General features: G+C 38.3%; 1 protein-coding gene and 1 pseudogene across 3 annotated transcripts in view; one reads left to right on the top strand and one right to left on the bottom strand.

Moving 5' to 3' along the window:
* Nucleotides 1-1,548, bottom strand: part of LOC148832911 (neurexin-4-like) — a 31,593-nt gene extending 30,045 nt beyond the window's left edge. For both annotated transcript variants that reach the window (XM_088919746.1, XM_088919747.1), the window contains exon 1: nt 1,133-1,548. The gene's annotated coding sequence lies outside the window, so the exon portion shown is untranslated. The remainder of the gene's footprint in view (nt 1-1,132) is intronic.
* LOC148832910 (transcriptional repressor NF-X1-like) lies at nt 88-24,599 on the top strand (annotated as a pseudogene). The gene is made up of 14 exons (XR_016091236.1): nt 88-92; nt 3,906-4,083; nt 6,055-6,163; nt 7,122-7,241; nt 9,096-9,175; nt 9,996-10,226; nt 10,810-10,883; nt 11,577-11,678; nt 12,259-12,300; nt 13,382-13,480; nt 15,027-15,093; nt 15,787-15,930; nt 19,374-19,478; nt 23,044-24,599. The product of XR_016091236.1 is annotated as a transcriptional repressor NF-X1-like (transcript).

The following is a 24,599-nucleotide window of genomic DNA, read 5'->3' as shown; positions in this document are numbered from 1 at the left end:
TGTTTAACAATGTAGAATCCATTCCTTTGAGCACTGATCTCAGCTGCTGGAATCTGAAGGAAATCACATCAAAAGCTGCTGAAACGTATGAGGTAACTGGCAAACTTTGTTGAAATTTGAATGGTCTGTTTCCATCTTAACTGGTAAGTAGTGCCAAACTAAACATAACAATCACCGTGACCATCTACTCGAAAGCAGAGTATCTTACAAAAAAGTTGTAATGTTCAAATGAGGAACATATTTACATAGGATCCCCCTGCCTTGATTTGGAACATTCTGCACTACTGCCACTATAAAGATGTGATTAACATACTGTAATATACCCAATAAACTATTGTCCTCAATGTCACGAGTATAGTCCCTCTTCCTTAAGGGTGCTCCAGCCCTTTCACTTCAGACTTAATTCTTTGCACCTGACCCCTTTTCCCAGCCCACCTTAAAAGCCAGGCGCTGACGTTCATCCTGGCTCTGCATCTGGTTTCTAATATTGAACGTATCTTTCAAAACTGCAAAATAAACGTCATATGCTAAACTCCACAATAATACCTCTACTGTTGGTTTTGTTGGTTGTTAAAATGAATCCACCCCAGCCTCATGTACAATATGACTTGACCTAATGTGCTCCTTACAAATTTAATCTAATCCAAGCTCAATAATAGTACATGAAGAGGTGTCAAATTTACGCAGAGAAAAACTTTAGACAGAATATTTTTAAAGAAATGTGCAAAAAAAAAGTAATGTATTTTGGAGATTGTTTTAGAGATCCTGTCCTAAAAGAGGACAGGATAAAACACATATTTTAAGAGATCTCCACTACTTTAAATTTTGATCTTTATTTTTATATACACTCACGATAGGAATTTTGGTGTCCTGCCATATGTCCTGGAAAATGACTGACGGTGAATTAATTGAATTAAATAGCTAAATTCGTTCATTGAAGTCAGGAATCTTGGAGGACAAAAACAGCTCTATCAACTCTCAACTCTGTGTGATGTGATTATTAAAATGCCTGCAGAGAGTGCATTATTAAATTGCCTGTTGGATTTACAGAGCAAGGACAGAGTGCACACTGATTCCCCAACATATTTTATATGCTTTTTACATAAAATATTGATGTGCAATGACAGTCTACCTGTTGCTGTATGCCCCTCTTTTTCAGCAGCTCAATCAGTCTCTCCTCCTGCAGGTTAGTCTTTAAAAAGCCTGTGCTTGAAGCTTGCAATATCCTCTGGACTTGCAGGTCATGAAGCTCCCTCTCTTCAAGACAGATGATGTCATTCTCTTGAGCTATTTCAAAGTGTTCTTTGTGCATTTTGGCAATACCAGTGTATGCAAGCTGACAATGACAAAATGTGTGTAAATGTTAGAGCACAGCTTTCAGTTGAGCTCTCCTTTAAAAACAGCTAGTTTAGTATATAGTATCCTTTACTAAAAAAACCTGTATATTCACACACACACCTGGAAAGAAATCGTAATTTTCTACAGTCTTAAGCAGAGGGAAATATGAGGATTTTTAAGAAATAAAATGAACCCAGTGAATTACTGCATGCTCAGTAAGAAACAAAGATACAGATGGATGAAAATTATAATGAAGTGCATTCTGGTGTGAAAACAGACATTTAGGGAAAATAATTTCTGTGGGTGTTTGGAACAAATTTTTTATCTTAGTTTCATACTAATATGGCAATATTCTACCTTTTGCAACCAACTTTTATTCTTATGCTTTTAAAATAATGAAGAAACTTCAAATATGTGTTCATACGCAATTGAATCATAATATTTAAAGTACAAACCTTAAATATGGCCCAGGTGTCTGGACAAGTCAGGATCTACTGTACGCTTCAAAATTTGAGTATCTGCATATGTATGTTTAAAAAAAATCTACTTACCCCCTGTTGCCTTAGTAAATGAATTAGTTCTGTATTCTTATAAGTAATGTCTGAAATGAGTTCTAGCAGGGATCTGCTCTGATCCTGAGGCAGAGAGGATAGAAGCTGGCCCATATTTTGGTTCTGTGTGTCTGCGACCTCACTGAGCAGAGAAACCATGTTATTTGTGCAGTTTTTGATCTGGTCAATCAGCAGTTGAAATCTATGAAAATATCCCTGATAAAAAAATGTATCTGCTCAAATTACAATGGTAGACTGTAAAATTTAAGTCACAATTTTAACCACTTACATAAATACTAAATAAATATTAAATAATGTTCATTTAATTATTTTATGTGAAATGTGAAACTGACCTAATTTGGTATAGCAAGGCTGAATTGTTCTTGTTATAAGCTAGGAGTTATCCTGGGTCTGGGAAAGAGTAGAGTAGATTTTGTGATGTCAAGAGAAATGGAAGAATGAATTACAGAAAGATGTCACACAGAGTAACAGAACAGACACCTGTACAGTAACTGCATGTTAGATTCCTCTAGGCAGGAAAAGACAGACAGCGTCTGTTTCTCCCCAGCAGACAGCTCATGCTTCTGCTGTAGAGAAGAGAGAGAGATTATTTCCTCTTTCAAGCTGGATATCTTCTCAGCAAATGTCCATTTCTTGGTGTTGACCTCAGGAAAGAACTAAAAAATTGAATAATTGACTGCTTAAAAATACAGGTCCTTTGCTTCAGTATAGAATTACTGTCAAACCGACAGCAATTTTTTTACACTGTTAGCTCCAGTATCCATTATCTCCACAGCAAAGTTAGTACTGGTAGACAAGTTAACAGCACAGTTGCAAACTACCAGGTTTTAAAGAAATGCTACTATACTGCCTCTGACAGATTTCCATACAAAAACAGATATCAAGAATTAAACAATCAATTGAGAGAACAAGTGACTATCTTTTGTTTGGCTGCCACCTTTTTCCACAACACACATGCAACTAGGATAGGATATTTCAGCCGCTTGAATTCAGAATAACATCAGATCTGTGAATAGGACAGAAATAAACTATTGTGTGTTGTAGCTTCCATATTTCAGTCAGTAATATTGGTGTTTTAACAGTTTTAGTCCATGAAGCCCTAAAAGATACATCACAATAAAACATACCTCATTTTGCTTTTGACAGTCTTGTTCCAAAGTGCTCATGTATGTATGTATCTAGCTCATGCTTCTTGACCATTTCTTCTTGAACGTAGACTTTTTTTTGTTGTGGCATTTCACTTTCCTTCCATAAGCTGTGAAATTGCTGTTTAGGTGTATTCATTTTGCGGTATATGTCAGCTACTGAAAACAAAAATTAAAGGTAAATTTACAGCAAGATACCAGTTACACAAAGCTGTATAGTGCTCTGAAATCCTAAATGTTCCAGCAGTCCAATAGCTACAATAGCTTATCACACAATACAGAAGTTTCACTGTTCTGTTTTGGGCTTTTGCCTTACAAGACAGTAGGCTGCCAAACACTTCTGTAGTATACTGCATGAAGTAGAAAGAAAGCAAGAATTGCACAATCAGATGGAAAGTTTTATTCAAAAGGCACTAAATGTGTGTTTGAAGCCTGAAAAACACAAAATGTTAATAGACCATGGCTAGAGAAAGGATAGTGCTTTACTTTTATGTCTCTGGCCCGTTTGTATGTGACCTTTCAACGGAATTAGATGTTAATCAAAAAAAGGTGCTGGAAGAGAACGGATGTTTGGTTTTCTTTTTCTTTTCTGTAAGCGTACTGCTGGATTTGCTAGCTGGAGTTGCGCTTTGCACATCTGTGCCTCTGTGGACTATTGCTAACCGCGTCCCCCTTTAAAAACAAGAAAACAAATTCAACCTTATGGGAGTCTATAAGAAAATAAAAACAACCATCTATAACAATACAGTTTCCTTGTATATTTCACAGAGCCATTGGTATTTTTCCCTTTATTGTATATAAAGCATTTATATGCTGTATTTTAATAGCGGATCTTTTATTTTTCTCCTAGAAAGCTGGACTGTGAGATCCAGACTCCGCTGTCTAAGCTGATGGAGCTGGGCTACTCCGAGCGCAGGAGCTGCACAGACGCAATCCCTTCTTGCGGGAAGACCTGTGGCAGGCCACTGTCCTGCGGCTCTGCAGGTGAGCGCTCTCGCGGCTCGTCCGGATCAGCTCTCTCCCCGCCGGTCCGGTCTTGATATCGGGTTAGTCTTCCCGATTCGCTCTCGTGTGGTGGAAGAGAACTGAATGGGCCATGATGCTGAGCAAAAAGAAACCGAAAGCCTTGATTGCCTTTAGTTTGACCTTGAAGAAACAGTTTAAATAATTTAAGTTTTCACTTCCTGATGCAGTACAATCAAACTGAAGTTTTGTCTCGGATGCATACTGTAAATTGGTAGTTCGTGCAATAAAATATTTGGAATACAGTTTTTCTCTTGATAAGAAAATATCTGATCATTTTTATGTGGAGAATGCAGTCCACCTATTTTCCTTACGTTTTATCTGAGTATGCAAGTAATGGCCTATTTAATACTTAATCCTTGCTTCAGCTTTAAACCACAGTCCTTTTCTCTTCATCTGGATTGTAGATTCCATTCATTTCTGTGAAAAACTTTGCCATGAAGATAGCTGTGGTCCTTGTTCTCTGACTATCATCATCAAATGCAGATGTGGCTTTAAAACCAAAGTAAGTGAACACATCCAAGACAAGTATAAATTACAAGGCTCTCCCTGAAAATAATGCCCCATATTAAAAAAAAAAATTAATCCCCTCAACAATTGTAGAATAAAAATACTAAAATGTTATGAAACTTAGGATTTGTTTCTATCTTCTTTATCTGAAACAGTTTTCTCAAGTTAGTTTCTGTTAGCTTCAGGGCTAAAGATAGTAAGTTTAGCATTTTTTTGTACACTGAACATCAGAAGAAACCTATTACTCCGTTTATGCTTGAATACCTTTAGAAGAATAATTTATTTGTGTTTTACATATTGATTTCATTTTGTGTGTCATGATTAATTGTACATTCATGACTAACCTTCATACTTGACTGACTTTGACTGTTATATAAGCACTCATTTGCATCTTCAATGAGAGTTGATTGGACAACTGTGACAGTTATTGGACTTTTTGAATGTCAAATCTGGTGAAAGAAAAAGCAAAGCAATGTGCCTTGTTTGTCAAGAGAACAGCACTTTCATGCCATTCATATACTGGAGCAACATCTCACGTGTGCTTACAAGCAGTGGAACCAAGTCCTCTTCAGCATTATATTAAGTTTTTGTGTAGACCACGCTCATGCACGTCAGCAGAACAATACATAAATTGTTGTATACAACAGACCAATTGATGGGCAGGTCAAAGTGTGGTGGTCTGGACAGGACTGTCGAATATCTACAGAACACAACTTGTAATTATTGACGGCAGCCTCACTTCACAGGGCTCCTGTACATTGATATAGTCCTGTGCCCTGGCTTGTTTCACTTCCAGAGTCTTCCCAACATGAAAGCATCCTCATCCTGTTTGTATAAGTCAAATGGTCGTCTAGGGGTTCCAAACGCAATGGGACAGAATCCCACAAGACAGCATCTGTACCTCAGTGCTTGTGTTACTTCTAAAGGTGCCCACATGTACTATTAACCTTTGTAGATCAGTAGAGCCTCTGTTAATGAACACGGTTGATGACAAAAGTTAAAAGCATTATGTTGATGTGATCTCTGTCTAGTAAAATGTCAGTGCATTGGCTATAAAAGATTATTCTTATTATATGTTATTGTTACAAATGGGGGAGGGGGGTTACTGAAATGGTGAAAAGAGATTGTCTGAGCGGTTTAGTCAACAAGTGAAAAAATTCTTCATAAACCCCAACTTGTAAGTGATTTCACCAGAATATACCCGAGCGGTTGGTATAGTAGGAGGCACGTAAATTATTTCTCTGCCACAGCTTTGTCGAGAAGAGTAATAATCCAGGCACACTTGGTTAAACAAATATTTATTACAGTGAGGAGACAAACTACACTACACACACCAAAACATGACGTCTTTTATGGGAATGGAATTAAGGTTGTTGTTGTTTTTTTCTTCCTGACATTGACAAGATTGGGGGATCAGTGGTTAAGTTTTGCTAAACACCTCTAACACCATTGTTTTCCCCTGACAGGACAGGGAGCACAAGTGCTCTCTGATCTGTGGGTATAAACTGAACTGCGGTCTGCACCGGTGCCAGGAGCCCTGCCACCGGGGAAACTGCCAGCCCTGCTGGCAAACCAGTAAGTACTCGGCCTTCTTCTCTGCTGTCACTTAAAAGCAACCAGTTGCCAAGCTTAAACAGTGGCACAGTGCAAAACCAAGACCCGCAAAGACACGTATTTCCTGATACAGGTATCGGCATTTCTCTACTGCTGTGCCCCGAGATGAATCAAGAGACAGGTGTAGTGATGTGATTGGTGGAGGAAGCTTACTGTATTTTCACAATTCGAAATTGTAACGGTAAATAGTGAGAATACAGTAAGCTTCCTCCACCAATGCAGTTTCCCCCAGCGAAGTTTTGAATTAAACATAAAAACAATGTGCTGAAAAATTCCTGAAGCACTGACATTTCACTACAACATGGACGATCCCTGAAATATCTTAACAAAATCTAGTAGTATTTCTGATATCTTTTCCCTTCAACACTGATCCTGGGGGCATTTTGATGCTAAGTGCATCCCAGTCCATGCATGCACTACTCTTGTGTTTTTTTGTGATTTATTGTGTGTTTTCTCTGCATTATGTTTAACCATAATGACAGGTTACCACGTTTTGTTTAGCAAAGTAAAATTTCAGGAAAGTGATGACTTCAATGAAGAAAATTACAGTTTTAGGTTGCATTGAAATATGGAAACTGTTTCCCAAAGATACCTTCAATGCACCAATTTCTGTGCACACCATTTTGAGGTTAGCCAAAAGACAAGTCTTATTAGCTTAAATAATGCTTTGAAATTAAGTGACTTGTGACAGATGCAATCCAAGTAACTTGATCTTGCTAAAACTTCTTGTTTTTATGTGCAGAATGTAAATTAAGCCATCAGATCTGGCAAGTCCTTGAGCTTCTTGAATGACATGCTGTCCTACTCATTCAGTTCAGTACGTCTCTAATGTGTTGGGGGTCTGTGGTGTGCTCAAAATCAACCCCTGCTTCTGTTGCAACAAATGCCATCTCTAAGAAAAATGTTATTTCACTCTCAGGCTTTGATGAACTGACATGCTATTGTGGAGAAACGGTAATCTACCCACCAATCTCCTGTGGTACAAAACCACCTGAATGCAAAAACCTTTGCACCAGAAAGCATGAATGTGATCATCCAGGTAAACCAATCAATCTTATTCATTATTTCTATATTCTATTGTTACTATGTAGGAAACGGAGGAAAAGGAAATAAAGTTGAGGGGTAAGAAAACAATTCGAGGCATGTGAGGTCTTTATACTCTCTACTATAGCTCTGCTGGAAGAGTAATAAATCAAGTCAAAACTGAGGCCAAACAAATGTATAGTAACAATAAGATAACACAACCACACAACAGAAAACATTATACAACATGCAAAACTGTGCTTCAGAGTCCTATTCTCCTGGAATCCTCCCCCTGTTACCTGAAACACTGCAACAGGCACCTTAACAGGCCAACAAGAGAAGAACCCTGTGCCCTAAATGAAAAATATAACCCTAAAACACCCTTTGTACAACATGCAGTAGATGCCTTAAAGAGAATGGGAATCTGTCTGAGGATCCTACAATATGGCAGATTCGATAAAAAAAAAGGGGCAGTAAGGTCTGAATAATACGGTTGAGATTACCTAGAAAGAAAAAATGCATGCCACAAGCTTAGAGGAAGAGGAGAGTGATAGTGTTCCTCTTTCTCCCTGTGCCCTCAGTTTCCCTGTCTTCTTTCTGTTTCCTCCTTGCTGTCTCTTCCCTGTCTTTTATGCTACATTCTATAGCTCTTGAAGGGTCAGGTGGTTTGCCAAGAAGTTAATTAACCAGAGTATATTACTAGAAGATCCTTTTTGATCATAGTTTTTACACAGCTAGGTAAATAACTCAAACAACATTTATCATTCCAAGACTCAAATTCAAAAAGATTTATTGGCATGACCAGTGAATTACAGTTGTTCCAAAGCAGATACAATTAAGAAAACATTTACAAATGTTTATAGTACAAGCATATTATCGGAAATTTACTTACAACACATCCCTCTCCGTTTAGCCTTTTGAGTAGCGCAATACCATCTGAACCAATTTTATAGCTTCCCTAATGGTTATAATTGTTGTAATTATTTTAAAATTGATTTAAGCGTATCTTTTTTTTCCGACCTTAGGTAGAGTTGAGTGTATTGAATGTTTGCAAACCAAGAATATTAAGAGTACTGAGGTATTTTAAAGATCTAGCAAATTCAAAGATATACTGATGCTTTTGCATTGTTTTTTACTTAACTAAAACATGCTTTATGCTTTGTACTATTGAGATTGTATTATGGTGGTATCATGGTACTATATTAGGAGTTAAGCTAATGACTTGTTGCAACCCAGAGGAAGTTATGTGATTATGCGACCAGTGAATAAGTACTTGTGCCGTCTTCTCCGGTTTCTGTTTAAATAGGTAACCATACAGTTCAATGTTCCCTAGAACACTTAAGTTGGGATTTTAAAATTTCCCTAAACAGAAAGGTGCTAACTTTTAAATATTAGGCATATAATTAATATATATATATAGAAATCTGTTCTGCTGGAGCATGCTGTTGAATTTCTAGCCTTTCTGTTTGAAACAAAACAAAACGAATTAAAGGTTAATTTAACTTAATTAGGAAGATTGAAACAAACACCATACTTCAGGCATCCTGTTCCTTGACAGCTCATGGCATAGCGATAGTCCATGTTCAGAAGAGTGACTTCAGGCCAGCAGGGCCCAGTCAGATCACCAGATGAGTATTTCTGGTGGTTGATGATTCTGGAGTTTATTCATTTTCTTATGTGAAGACTTGTAATATCCAGCACCTCTTACTTTGTATAAGAGCCTGTAGGTATTTTAAATTTGAACTGTATTGTGCTGCTACATAATAGAACCTTAACTGTGTCCATGTAACTGTCCTTCATCAGTTGGGTCTAAGATTGTTTCAGATGTACTTTAAAAAGATATGACTGTTCTTTTTTGTTCTTCCATTAGTGTTTCATAACTGTCACAGCGAGGAGACATGCCCTCCTTGTACCTACCTCACCCAGAAATGGTGTATGGGAAACCATGAAGTGAGTAGATGAGTGCAGTGTACAGTAGTGCTTTGTTTTTTAGAAACCTGTTTTATCTCAACATCTTGGGTAATACAACACAAACTGTAATGACACAAAGCTGACTTCCTTTTAGCAGACTCTTATGAATATAACCCCCCTCTCACCTATAGAAAAATGCACTGATGAATATTATTAAATTGTGCATATATTTATAGCCAGTGATCCTTATAAAATAGACTTTATCCTTAAAAATAGGATTTATTAATAGACTAATATACAATAAACTAAAACATACCAAAAATGAGACATAATCCCTTGAATAGTGCTTTGATGCAGCAATACCATCAAAGATGATTGATGCAGGAATATCAGTGCTGTGTCCTGAGAGAGCTACAGTAGCACTGTTAAGATAAGATAGGATCACTTTATTGGCCATATACATTTTCTTGTATTAGGAATTTGTCTTTTCGCATACCCCAACTTGCTCTCCGTGAGACGCACAGACAGGGAGAGAAGCTTGGGGTAAGAGCACAGGGTCAGGCATTTATACTGCCCTTGGAGCAGTTGGGGTTAAAGGCCTTTGCTCAGGAGCCCAACGGAGTAGGATTCCTCTGCCACCCACAGGATTTGAACCGGCAACCTTCCAGCCACAGGCGCAGATCCTTAGCCACAGAGCCACCACACTGCTATTATTGCTACTGTTCCTTTTAAGATGCATGTGGTGGTGCTATAACACTACAAAATATTGCTTCGCTTGTCGGGCAAGTTCCTAGTTGTGCACTTGCAGTTAACTTACTTGTGCAAATCATTGACTGGATCTTCATCTGCATTTTTACAGCAAAGGAGCAATATTCCCTGTCACCTAACCGACATTTCCTGCGGCCTGACCTGTAACAAAGCTTTGCCATGTGGGATGCACAAGTGTCGAAGGATCTGCCACAGAGGGGAGTGCGTGACGGAGGAGCTCTGTAAACAGCCCTGTTCTACCACGAGGCAGGAGTGTGGTCACCCATGTGCTGCACCGTGCCACCCAGACTCTCCCTGTCCACGGACACCCTGCCCTGCCAAGGTATTTCTGCAGTGGAGCCCGGAAAGGGGTGTATATTTTGGGAAAAATATTTTCAAACACACTGGTCTAGTGAGCAGAGATTAAATACATTGCTTATTGCTGGGTTAGGGAGTATCTTTGTTTAACATCCTTTTTATTAGAGGGTAGTACATTTTTTGGAGTGTGCTGTTTTATGGAATAGTTTTTTGCTCACATTTGTGCGTTTTAGTTTCCTATTTTCCTTGTGTTCCTTCTGCTGAATTTCTCGTCTCTCATTAGGTGCTGTTATAAAACTCTTTAACAATTTAGACTAAGTCCTTTAGGCTATTTAGACAAATTCCTGTACTGTATTGCTTTGCTTGATTTTCTTCAATTTTTTAGAAAGCAATTTGGACAGAGGATGTCATGTAACCTAAGCCACTATATTAATGTACCGGGAAAGACTGGAGGCTCGTGAAATCAGATGACAGAACTATCAGTTAGTAGAGTTAAAGAAGTCTTACTGTTTTCTTACTGTAAAGCCATGAATACTGTATATGTCTATTTTGTGTAAATTCCTGACTACAAACCTTTGCTCTTAATTCTTCTTTGGCATCATCCTCAGGTGGCGCTTCAGTGCGATTGTGGGCGCAGAAAGGAGACCATGATTTGCTCTGAGGCCTCAAGCTCATACCAGAGGTGAGGATTAAAAATGACTTCCTCACTGATTGTCATCTTTTGTGAGCATTTTATTAACCTCCTCTATAATTAGGAGACATATTTAATGTGGCTGGAGAGAGAGTCACTGGAGAGACTTTCTTTATTGTCCCTGGAGCCCTCTGGCACAGCATGGTGTGTTTAAGGTAATATGACAGAGTGCACTGACAGTCAGCTGCTCTTTATGTGGTGAATCATTACAATTGTCACAATCACGCTCTTTAACCCATCTTCAAATACAATAAAGAGCTGTTGCAGTAAGCATTAGAAAGCTTAAATCACCCCATTCAAACTACATTTAAGTTAAAAGTTGTTTGTGTTAGCTGTTACTGTGCTTTGTCCTTTAACCAGCAAATATCATATGGTCTGTAAACCCTGTGTCCATCACATGAACACCAGAAAAATCCTGGAAGGAATTAATTACATGCTGATGTCTTATTGTAGATTGTTAGTACCTGGTATTACACACGTTTCCGCAACAGAAAAACTGTGAATATTATTGTGTTTTCAGATTACCCTTTCCAAACCTTCTCTAAATGTAGCTTATGCTAACTGTTCAATTGAAATCTGTACTTTTCCATGCATGCCGGCTTGTTGTAGATGGGAACTGCACAGAAACTGTAAGACAATTTATTACTTTGAACTGCTTACCTTTTTTCTTTTTTCGTATTGTAGAATAACTGCTATAGCCATGGCCAGCCGCCTTTCTGACCTGCAGCCTGGAGACTCTGTAGAAATTGGACAGCTGGTTACAAAGAAGGAAATGAAAAAAGCCAGGTATTGCATTATATTTCTGCCAGTGAATGTTTCTTGGGAGACTTGTAATCTGAAATAATTGAATTGCCAACACAAAATAAAAATGATGCTGATCCTTACTGTCCTTTAAGTTAGTAGCTAGTTGCTGGCCCTGAGAATTTAGGATTGTCCATACTGCTCCATAATGTGTTCTGAGTTATCATCAACATTTACAGAATAGAACAATATCCTCACGGCAGGGTCTCTGTGCTTTTCAGGTTCAGATTTCCATCCAAGCCCATTAAATGTATTTTGATGTGGGCCTGAAGTTCAACCAATTTACTGAGAGGCATTTAGTGCATAAGAAATAGAAAGTATGCATCAAATGAATACTGGGCATTTGTCCTGAATAGCGTGATCCAGTGTTGTTTTATTAATGCCTCTTGGTATATGTTATATGTATGGTATCATGTAAAATCTATTATAATTAAAATATTACAGCATCTTCCTAATTTTGCATGTAATTCATCTTTCATTTGTTTTGTTACTGACCTTTTTTAAAGGTCACATAAGAGCACATGCATCTGAAACCTGTAAATGTGTCTCCTGTTCTATGTTGTAGGTTGGAATGTGATGAGGAGTGTGCATCTCTCGAACGAGTCAGGTAGGTCATGCAGTCAAAAGCCACCACATGTTGTTTTGGCTGAGGCCTGAAAGATTGATGTCCCTCGTTCAGATCCAGATAATGTTACTCATCAGCTGTACTGGAAGAAGGGAAATACCACTGTCCAAGGCAAATTATCCAAGATTTGGATGTTGTTAAATACCTGACCATGTATTGGTGTTGTTGAGGATCTTTGTGTTTGTGTGTCATCTCATCTCAGTGGCTATGTCTATCCTTCTTGAGACATCAAAACCACTGATTTTTGAATTTAGGGATTGCAATGCAAAAAGAAGCAAATGGTTTGATGTATGTTTGGCTTTCATTTCTCCTGCATTGGTTAAAGTTAAAGGATGTAGTGTTTTGTGCAAGTGACAAGCTACAGTACATTGATATACTGTACTACACAGCTTTAAAGATGAAACAAATGAGTATTGGAACAAGTATCATTTTTTTTACATTTTTTATGTCTCTGAATACAATTGCAATAATCAAGGACACTTACAACATGGTTGGGACCACTTTCTTGGAAACTGAATCATGGCATTCTCCATTGAATGTGGAAGAAAGACGTGCAGGAATTCTAAAATGCTGCACATTGGCGATCAGCATAGATCGTGAATGCGTGGCACAAATATGAAGTGAAAGACAATAAACCCCCCTCAATTCCAGTCAGATGCAAAGAAGTGTTGGTGCTGCAGCAACCTACACTGGTCTGTTTCTTGATTTGTTGTTTTGATCAGTGACCGTGCTGCCTTATATACATATTTCTATTGTGTTCCTACTGCATTACTGACTACCAGCCTCTGATTGCCTCTTTGACCAACTGGATCTTCGCACTTTCTAGCTGGTTGAATAGGTTGTTAATGGAGATACCTGGCTGTGCAGTTCTGTCATGGTCACATGTCTGGGCTAGATTTCTAGATTTTAAGTCTTCCTAGTACAGGAACAGTAATACCCTGCTATCACCATGGGGCAGAGCTAGAAATGACCCTATCCTAGCACATGGCAAGCTGTGCTTTAAATGTAAAGTTTTATGTTCAACTGTGGTGTGACTTCCTGACTTTCTCCCTCCGCCTGCAAGGCGCTTTGCTGAGGCTCTGCAGATAGACCAGAGTGCAGATCCTTTCAACATCCGCAACTCTTCCACCAAGTATAGTGACAGCCTGAAGGATGATGCAAGGTGAGAAGTGACTGTAAATACTGTACCATTTTTGTAAAACAATAAAAAATAAACTCCATATTTTTTAACATACCAGTGCTAATGGAAAAAAAATCCACACTTCATGCCAGTTAACAAATTGTAATTTTGTTTAGGAACATTTCCTTCTTACTCATATTTATGAGCTGTCGTACTTGTCCTTGAAGCCAATGAGGAAAGAGTCTAAAAAGTGCAGAAAAGCCAGAACGTCAGACAGCAGATGACGTTAAAATGCATTGTTCGCCAGTGAAATGTATAACGGTTCTGGTGAAGAGCTGCTTTGAATTGTGATCCTGGTGTTGCGACTACCTGCCATTTCTTTATCTCTCTCCCCATGCTAATACAGATATTGATATTATTCCGTCTTGTCTGCGCACAGAACCTTAACCCTTAACCTGTTCTTTAACACACAAGGCTTTGCTGTTAAATGAGTTCAACCCTGATGTTGAGTTTCTTATGTAGGCTAGTGCCAATTTAAATTTGGCACTAGCCTGCCCAGATATTTGCTTTGTAGAAAAATCCTGCTCTTCAGATGGTAGAGACGGGTTAGGAGTTTTTACAAATCTTGTTTTCATCTGTGACTTCTGCCTACACCTTACTTTGAGAATTGGAATCCCTGGCTGGTCTGCTATTTGCTTTGATCAGTACGCAGTATACCAAACCACTGTTTTTTAATATAATCTTTAGACTTGCAAAAGTGTTCAAAATAGTCGTCGTCTAGTCTTCTGCTTTTAAGGAATTTCAACATTTCCGCACTCCAATTTTGTAGTAGTTTTTCTCGTTCTGCTGGATTGTTTTGGTCTCACGGAACATGTCCTCTAATGTATGCTGGGTCTATATATTATTGCATCAATGGTGGCCTGCAGATTTCTAGTATTGTGCGTGATCTAACCGTCTCAGATTTCCAGGCTGTTCAATCCAAACATAATTGCCCTTCTCCTCCTTCCAATATTTCCCAATTTCAAATCCCAGACTCCTGCCAGTTTACAGATAGAGTGTGACTTGCTTGCTTGATGCCCATTTCAAAACTATAGATTTTGGTTGAACAATACAGTAACACCCTAATATTCTTACTTCTGTTCTTCAATTCATTGCTCTCCTTGTTATACCAGCAGCTATGATAAAGCAGTTTTTAATATCATGTATTAACAGGCCTGGAAGCAGCATCAAAATTTAAGTAGGATGGTTCTAACTTCAGCAAGTTTAGTTTTCTTTAACATCATAGAGAATGGTCAAGGTAATGCTTGAGACCTTTTCTAAACCATCTACAGCATGTGATAAATCTACAAACAGATCTATTCATTTTGATAACTTTGTGCTGAACAAATTAATATACGAAATAATATAGTAATTATAATTAATGATATTATTGTGGACTGCTGACCTTATATATTATGTTTAACTGTTAATCACGGTCAATCTTGGCAGATGCTTACGTAAGACTAATATACATTTTTTTTATGATTTCCACAGTTTATTCACTGAGCTCTCCTCCATATTGTGATATTTTCTGGCTTTGTCAATACAGGAAAGACTTAAAGTTTGTAGGTGATGTGGAGGAGGAAATGAAAAACTTAGTAGAACTGGCAAGTAAAGTAAGTAACAAAAAAACTTTTGATACCTTTGCCTAAGTGGTCTAATATATTTATAAAGCTTTCTTTTCTACAGTAGAATTTTTATTGTTCCCATCCACAACTTAAATGTGCTGTCAGTAAAAAAATCAAGAATGTATTAAATCTGGGTAAATGTTTAAAAAGTAACATACACTTGTGTAGGAATCAGTCACAGTTTTCTATTAGCTTTTCTCAGTCAAAAGAAAATGTACTTTTTCATGTGACTCCCACTTTGCAGTAGAAATATAAAATATGCAAGTGTTGGAATTCCTCATTACAAAGGATAATTGTAGTTCCTTAACCAGCAATGTTAAATTGTGGCTTAAAATCTTCAGGTGACAGATAAAGCCAGAAATGTCAGAAGGCATCTTCATTTTTTAGATATTTAAATTAGAGACATGCTTCTGATCAAGTAATAATCATTTTAACACTTCTTACTGGTCATCCTGATTGTTTTGTAATACTCTTTTCAAATTAATTTTTCTGTCTGCTCATAAGATTTAATCTCTCAGATTTTAATAACTCCTTTTTGTACTTGAGATCTCTAAGACGTTTGCACATTGCTTGACCATTCAGCAATCTTTACTTGACTTCAAAGGCTATAATTAAATGAAAATTTTAAGGTTTTAATATTAATGTTACATGTTTAATATTAATGTAATTCATATGTTTTAGGGAAAGCAAACAAAAAGGAGCCATTGCTTCCCTCCAATGAACAGAGAGCATCGCAAGATCATCCATGAGTTGGCGGAAGTCTATGGGATTGAGTGTGAGCTATGACAGTGAACCAAAGCGCAATGTGGTTATTACAGCAGTGAGGTGAGACTTCAGTGCATCAATCCGTTTAACATTTTCAAGAGAATAGTGATCTTTCCCTGCTCTAGGGAGTCCAATATTCCTTCGCCATTCTCATTCTCTGAGCGGAGAGGTGGCTCTGTGATTAAGGATCGACGCCTGTGGCAGTAAGGTTGCCGGTACAAATCCCGTGGCCGGCAGAGGAATCCTATTCCGTTGGGCTCCTGAGCAAGGTCCTTAGTCCCAGCTGCTCCAGAGACGCTGTACAATGGCTGACCCTGTGCTCTGACCCTCTGTCTGTGTGTCTCATGGAGAGCAAGTTGGGGTATGCGAAAAAGACAAATTCCTAATAAAATGATCTTATCTGTTGAGTATGCCTACTGTATCTTCAAAAGAAACCCAAATTTATAGTAGCAAAGCAGTGTTTTTCATAACATCTGTGTATCATCCTTTATCTGAACTACAATACAGTATGTAGGAATAAAATGGTTAAGCACAGTTTGTCCCAAAGCCTTGATGTAATCGCTTATCCAGCGCTCTGTCAGGATGAGCCATCCTTTTTGGCATCCTCCAGTAACTCTGTAAACTGTAATACCTTAACTAGTTTGAAAGAAAATTGTTTTTTTATTCAATTAGCTTTTTCCTTTTTATTTTTCTTGCACAAAAAACTGGGGGAAAAGATTGCAACTATTTTCTTCTCGGTCAACATCAAGAGTCATTGGACCATCATATCTATTGCAGGATAGAAATTGTTGATTGTTGTATACTGACCCTACTAGAAGATACAGGTGTTAGTTAATTCAGAAGTCTGCAGTGATTCATGATTGAAGATTTTGGCTGCCTTCCCATGGGCTTACCTGAAATGACAACCTTCAAGCACAATAATACTCTTGTTGAGTCTTCATGCTGCTTGCTTAACAGTTGATTAATTGCAAAATGGGAAGAGAGTTATGCCATGGATGCCCTTATCACCAGATAAGGAGTCCCACTGAATATTTGTGGGAATTGTTGGGACCATATACAGCCTCTAGGGCTCAGAGACCAGTGAAAAGGCATATATGTGTCCAGTCTTATGAGAGAAATAGGGCAGAATCCCAAAAGAATTGTAGTGAACTTGCTAGAAAATAGATTGTCATTTTTCTGACATGAATGTGTTGCAATAATAAGTCAGACTGCCAGCAGCCATGTCACCCTGCAGCTCTCAACTGGCTACCCACTGAAGCTAAGCAGGGTTGAGCCTGCTCCATACCAGTACCTGCTGGGAAGCTATGGTTCCTGCTGGAAGTGGTGTTAGTTGGGACCAGTGGGGGGCGCCCACCCTGCGGTCTGTGTGGGTCCTAATGCCCCTGTATAGTGGCGGGGACACTATACTGTAGTGGGAGCCGTCATTCTGATGAGACAATAAACCTATGTCCTGACTCTCAGTGGTCATTAAAGATCCCCGGACATTTCTCAATAGGAGTTGGGAGTTATCCTGGTGTCCGGGCCAAATTTCCCCCCTCGGCCTTTACCGTGGCCTCCAAATTGTCCCCATGTATGATTGGCTTACACTTGCCCTGCAATGGACTGACACCCCGTCCACGGTGTACCCTGCCTTACGCTCATTGCTTGCCGGGTAGGCTTCCCGCAACACCAATGGTAAAGGGGTTTGGCAAATGACACGACATGGCAATAAGTCAGACTTTTTAAATGTTCTATATAGATCACTGTGGTTTTGAAAACATTTCACAGGCAAAAAGTAAACACTGATTCCTTTTGGAAGGTCAATAAATGCTTCATTCGGGGCTGTTTTTTTTGCTTTTATCATAATTTGAATAAACTAAAAGCTTATGTCATCTAATACAGTATTAGGTTTATTCCATGCTGAAAAAAAGAAGAAAGAGAACACAACGTTTCGGCCGTGGAGCCTTCTTCAGGTGTGAGAGAGACAAGGCAGTAGGCAAAAGTAATGTAGGGGGAGAACAAAGGCTGGGAGGGAGGAGGAGTGAGAGGCGGGAGCAGGGGACAGAAAGAGAGGCCAATCAAGAGGTGTGAAGTCAGAATGGGTGTAGAGAGGTGTGAAATGAAACTTCCAATGAATGGAGAAAATTTAAAAGAACAGTAGTCTGTCGTTAAGAGAAGGGAGAATGTGTGATCCTAGCTGCAGAGTAATTTGGGTTTTGGTAGTCTTTCTGATGTACAGTATGAGTTTGGGAAAACCGTCTTTGAGAACACAAACGGAGAGATTAGAGTGGTCATGGCCGTCAGAGGTGAAATGAGAAACAATGGGTTTGGAGAGATCTTTAATCTTCACAGCCCTGACGTGTTCTCTGAAGCGGTCTCCGAGTCTCCTTCCTGTTTCTCCAATGTAGATGGCTGGGCATTTACTGCAAGAGATACAGTAAATAAGGTTGCTGTAGGTACAAGATGCCATCTGGGTGATCTGGAATTGTCCTGAGGGGCCTTGAATGAGTGTGGTGTTGGATGTGTACTTGCAGGTGATACAGCGAGCTCTGTTGTTTTTTCAGCGTGGAATAAACCTAATACTTGTTCCTTTGCAGCCTACGCATGCTGACGCAGCTACCCACCTGAACTAATGTAATACAGTATATTATGATTAGACAGGATTTATGAAAGGGCGCATTGGCTTCTGATAACATAATGCTACTTTTCTATATTGAAGAGCAAACCTCTCACCAGTTAGCTTTTTATGTTGCTTAGATACAGAAGTGGCATTTGATCATTTAGAATGAAACTGTTTCAGTTGTCCTTGAACAATTTGGGTTTGGTGACTGATTTGGTAATTTTGTCTGTAATCTAGAATACCTCTGTAGCATGTGTTCAGACTAGGAAGGTACAGTAATATCCTTTCAGTTTGTATTCAACACTGATTGGGCATTCAACAGGGATGTCCACTTTCACCTGGCTGTCTATTAGAGAGCATAGCAGCCTTGTTCCCAGTGATATACCGGTATTGAAACATTGTGGTGCTCGTGACAGTCATTTGTTTCCTCATACAGACCATGTTTTTCCACTTGTGTGCCTCATTACAATCGAAACGTATATCTGGACTAGGAACAGACTGAAATCCCTTGAAATCCTCGCATGGTTGGATTGATTTGTAGGACTTATACAGAGAACTACAGCTAAATTACATGGTTCAGCTCCACAAACTAATCTTGTATAGACTGTTATTAATTTGCAAGTTTTATTTAAATACACCCCTTCAGTAGGCTTCATTTTAGTTCTGTTGTGAGTTCCCTCTTTTCCTCGTTTTGATCTCTGTTGTATTGCAATGATATCATTTAATCTAGATTTTTTGTTCTCAAATAATAATTCAGCTTGATTTGTAGCTGTAAAATGCCAGTTGTAGGAGAGTTTTCCTCAAACGTTTCCTTTTCAGTACCGGAAAACCTCCTATCTGAAGGTGTCGTTCTTCAAGCTAGACATGACATTTAACCATCTGATGCGATTGTGTGTCTTTCCAGGGGAAAGTCTGCCTGTCCTAACACTACGCTAACGGTACTGATAGAGCGAGAAGCTGCAGTGAGACCTCCACCCCCAATCCCTCACATTAAACAGCAGAGTAATAAGTAAGTCATTGTATTTGTCTGTATCTAAAATAACAGAAAATGGCCAGTTATTGCTATTTTGGTTTTGTTTTTTACAAAATCTTTGGTAGAAGAAATACATTTTCATTTTAGTCGTGCAATGTAAACATATTTGCACCCAAAAGTTATATGGCTAACGTTCTAATTTATAGTGACTATTGATATTGGAGACGTAAATGAGTTTGGCAAGTGCTGTGTTGAGTAGTGCTCACTAAGTGTGCAGTGCTTTTCAGACCATACCTGTGAATCCCTTTATTTTGTGAAATTACAAAATAGTCCATTCAAATTGTTTTAAACATAATATTTTACTAAAAACCTGAATGTTCAAGCTGTGGATTTTTATGGGAAGGATCAGTTACTAAATGTCTATAAAGACTAAAACTGAAATATGTCTATTGTATTAGTATAAAGTTTTCAAGTCTCTGCAGATTCTCAGAAATATTCAAATCAAGATATTGACTGGGCCATTCAAGGACAATTACTGTTATTTTCTATTATAAGTCTCATTTAGATTTGGCCTTGTGCTTTGGGTTGTTGTCTTGCTGAATGGTGAATTTTCATTCCATTTTTAACTGTAGCAGACTGAAACTGTTTTTCCCTGAGTGTTTGCCTGGACTTTGCTTCACCAGTTTTTCCTTCAGTCCTAACAAACTTTCCAGTCTATTAAAGATTGAGTAGACTGTGCTCATGGGTATACTCAGAGACTGATGATATTTTTGTTTCCTTCTCTTGATCTTTGCTTTTCAATGACTTTATTATCCCAAACTTGCTTTGAAAGCTCCTTTTTGTCTTCATGGTTGAATCTGTGGCTTGACATGCTCTACCTGACCAAGGAACCTGACCGAGATAGGTGTTATTCTGAAATAATGCACACAGACACTCAGATAATTCTGTGGCTTGTTAAGGTAATTCTGTGCACCTATTCGGTGACTTTTCCATTTTTCTTTGAGGTAGAAATAATATCTGTAAATGCCAATGTGATCCATCAAAATGTCATGACAAGTTTTTAGGCAAAATGTAAAAACTGTATAAGGGTCTATATCCCTTTGCAAGACACAGCAATTTTCATTATTTTGTTCATCACTAGTAATACTGGAAAAGCTTAAATAGGATCATATTAAAACAAAGTGTTTTGGATAATCTGGTCATGTCTTCTGATAGTGATGTACAATGATAGTGTACATCTTAACAGATCGTAATGTTTTTAGTTCTTCAGAGTTAATCCTCCTCATGGAATTGTAACATTTGTCTCTGAAGGTTATCTACACCATTTGGTAACCTACAGCTCTTAAATATATAGAAAGATAAAAGAAAACGAATATACAATGCACTCTGGCCTACTTCATTTTATTGATCTTTTCTCTGTTGGCCTTTAGTCTTTATACAGCTTTTTGGCCTTTAAATGTAATATTCAGGTCTGCTACCTAAGAGGTTTGACTGAAACATTTAATTTCCATTTAGCTGTGATCTGTTAACCCTTTGGGCACATAAACCTTGATATCAGCTCATTAAATCTCATGAGCACAGACATCCTTATGACTGTCAGTTTGTCTTCAGGCACCTTTGGTCTTTTTTTGAAATTCCAGTATGCTGTACCTTTGATCTTCAAGCAAAGTGTGTAAAATATGTTCTGAAAGACTCATTTGATCTCTCTGTTAATCTGATAAGGAACATCTTTAAGGCTAAAGGTGTCTTTTTAAGAGCAAGCAGTTGCTGTGAATTTTGAGAATTAACATTTTGCATTTGCAATGGACTGGCGTCCCATCCAGGAAGTACTCTTCCTTGCACCCATTGCTTGCCAGGATAGACTCCAGCTCCCCCACCACCCTGAATTGGAAGAAGCGGTTAGAAGATGAGTGAATGGATTATTTTGCATGATCAAAATCCCAGATCAGGCATCCCTCGTTTTATGCGAGGGTTATGTTCTGCAAAAACCTTGCAAAAAGGGAAATCGCTTAAAGCGGTCCCTTAAACCTGCGGGAAAAAGGGGTTGCGTGGAACGGTGTTCCAATTGCATTTCTAATCCCGTAAATTCATGCTAACATACATTAAGAACTAAAACTAAACTTGACATATTATTTGGGACATTATTTTAACAAAAATAAATCAACACTCATCAAAATGGGCAGACAGTAAGGCTCAAGGGAACGAGATGGGGGTGCTGATGGTTGAAGATTACGTAGTAGAGGAAGTTCCTGGAGCAGGAGATGAAGTCCGTGGCCTGAGGAACTGCATAATACTAGCCTGCCGAGCCAGTCTCTGTTTCTTTGCACACAGTTCCTTTTAAGGCGTCAGGATGTTATCAAGACCACGTTTAAAATACTGGCTTCTCTCGTTACTGGGGTCTGCATCTATTATATATAGTTTGTGCGGTGCGTTTTAGCGGGCTTCTGGGTGTTTCGCTGGAATTCGCTCTACCGCCACAGATCGCATAAAAACGATTTTTTTCACACAAAGAGGATACTTGGAAGAAAGGGTTCAATCACATAAAAGCGAAATTCGCATAGACTGAAGCCGCATAAAGCTGGGGGACGCCTGTATAGAGCGTGACAGAACTGAAAACTCCAGTTTTTCATCAAATCGATCAAATTTGACATTTAAAGAGAAATCTTGCATTTTGGGGGCATGTCAATAAAATGTTTAAATGCCAAAGAAAGGTGTGCTCTACCATAGGCTAAAGATATTGTCTGGAAATACAATCCTGGTCTATTTTATTATATGTAGACCTTAAGCTGAATATAGAATATTTACCATCAATTTATCCACTTTCTAACCGCCTCATCGAATTCAGGGTCGAGGGGAGCTGGAGCCTGTCTTGGAAAGGGGTTATTCTAGGGTTAGACTTCCTGCAGCATCTTTTGGTCAGCTCTTGGGCTGAATTTGGCAAGACAACCTGGCCTGGATAGATTTTCTCCATTTGTAGTTGATCTTTCGGACAGTGGAGGGATTGACTAAAAATTGCTTGGAAATGACTTCCCAGACTCATAGGCATCAACAATCTTTCCTCTGAGGGCCACAGAGAGCTCTTTTGATCTTGGCAAGATGTAGCCACACACCTCAAATGCTAAGACCAAACCAGACCACAGATTTCTGATGTTTATTTAAGACAGCGCCCTCCAAGATACTCTCTAACAATGTTCTAATCATTTGCAACTGTTTTGGTGCACCTGATTCTAATTTTAGACATTTGATGCAATGATAAAGGTAGGGGTGTACTAACTTTTTCCGCACAAGGAAATTGCATTTCTGTTGATTTAAATAGTACAAATGAGTGATTTTTCAATGTGACCTAATTTAAAAAAAATAACCTTTATCTACTGTATCAATATTGTTGAAGTGATGATCAAATATCCTTTTGTCCCAAACTGTAAAAAAAGACAAACCTTTTCATGGGGTGTATTTACTTTTTCGTACCACTGTACAGTAGCTATGTTCTTTTTTTCCATAATGTTCTTTGCACATTATGGCTTTTGATTTTTTAAATTCCTTTTATTGGGAAAAGAAACATTTCTAGTTTAATGAGGTATGTTCTCTGATTTTTTTTCAGGACTGGCAACGGCAGCAGTTGGCACAAGCCCATGCAGGAGAAGCCCGTGATTGACTACTTCGATGTTCAGGATTAAAAGAAGTGATTAGCATAAAAAAAGGAATGCGTACATACATAGACATGCTCTGCCAAACAAATACCGAACTGACAGGTTCCTACCCTTCATTTTGTGTTTTTTTTTTGGCCAGATCAAAATGCAAGACTTCCTTCTTTACTGCAGTTGTTTGCAGCAGGGAAGGCACACTGGCTCTGTGCAGTCAAATATTACGGTTTATAGCTTGACCCTCTAATGGTCTTCCAATTCATGTGTATTCTTGACCACTTCTTATTGTTGTCATCTCTGTATGGGAGTGAAAACATTATGCCCTATTTAACAGTTAAGTCTATATCATTTGGTACATAGTGACTCCAAAATTGTTGCGTGTATGAAAAGATTAATAGGACAGTATTGGAAATGGAACTACCAGTGCATTACTTTAGATTGTTGACTTGGCAATCATTTGTGTGTTGCATTTGATATTTAAGGAAAGCACGACTCCACTAAAGCCTCTTCTGTGCTCAGTCACAATTTTTGCCGAGTCGACAATGTAATTAGTTTTGTTCCTGTAGTCAATTTATCTTTGGTCATTCCTAGTTTGTGTGCTTTAAACTTTGCATTTAATTCTTGCCACATGCCTTCTTGGGTTTAATTTGGGTGATTTTGGTTTTAGAATCTGTGAATTGTGCTCTGAAGAAACCAGTGATGTTTATTCAGCATAAGTAGTTGTCAAATTACAGATGTCTCTCAGTCCCCATGCCATGGTGCCTTCTTCATACTCAACAGGAAATTGTGACTTTCAAGCAGACATTTCTCCCTTGCTGTTGAAAAAAACTTTAAAATGTTTCATATACTGTACAACATAATTTGAATTTGACAAATGATGTTTTAGAAATACAGATATTTTAACGGTCTGCGTTTCTTCTGTTTGGCAGCCTCTTTTCACTGCTTTCTAGCTGCACTAAGTTTGTTGGCTGAGCAGTAATCATCTTTTACCTTTTTATCAGGCCTCCTTTAATTTCATACCACTTATGAAAGTGCCCCAGCTTCAGAATATTAAATATGTCTTTGTCATAATAATAATTCATAATTATAACATAATTCCTAAAACTGGCAGATTGAGACCTCCCAGCTTCTGAAGTCAACCTAAAGGAGCATTCATTAGTCATATTTCCTACTTAAAATGAACTTGACATGTCTTTTAAGAGTTGTAACAAGTAAAAGCTATGACGAGGTATAAGGGCAGTTCGGTTTTTGAGTTGGTAAACACCTATTATGCTATTGTCACATGAATGGTAAAAGCCTGAATATTTTCTGTATTTGCTGATAACTTGGAGAGCCTTTGCAAATCTGCTGATCAACAGACAATCTGTGGTTGTTTTTAATAATAAAAGGGTGTGGTGCTTTCAGACTTGCCAGTTCAATGTGTGTGGCCTTCTGTTTATCGATTTGCACGTTTGCATCAATTTGTATGAAAGCTTTCCTGCTTAAGAAATAAAATTTTCTCATATCCAGCAGC

Source organism: Atractosteus spatula, chromosome 6 (assembly GCF_055471065.1).
Source record: "Atractosteus spatula isolate fAtrSpa1 chromosome 6, fAtrSpa1.hap1, whole genome shotgun sequence".
Lineage (NCBI taxonomy): Eukaryota > Metazoa > Chordata > Actinopteri > Semionotiformes > Lepisosteidae > Atractosteus > Atractosteus spatula.
Note: the sequence above shows the minus strand (reverse complement) of the source record. Positions and strands in the feature narration are given on the sequence as shown.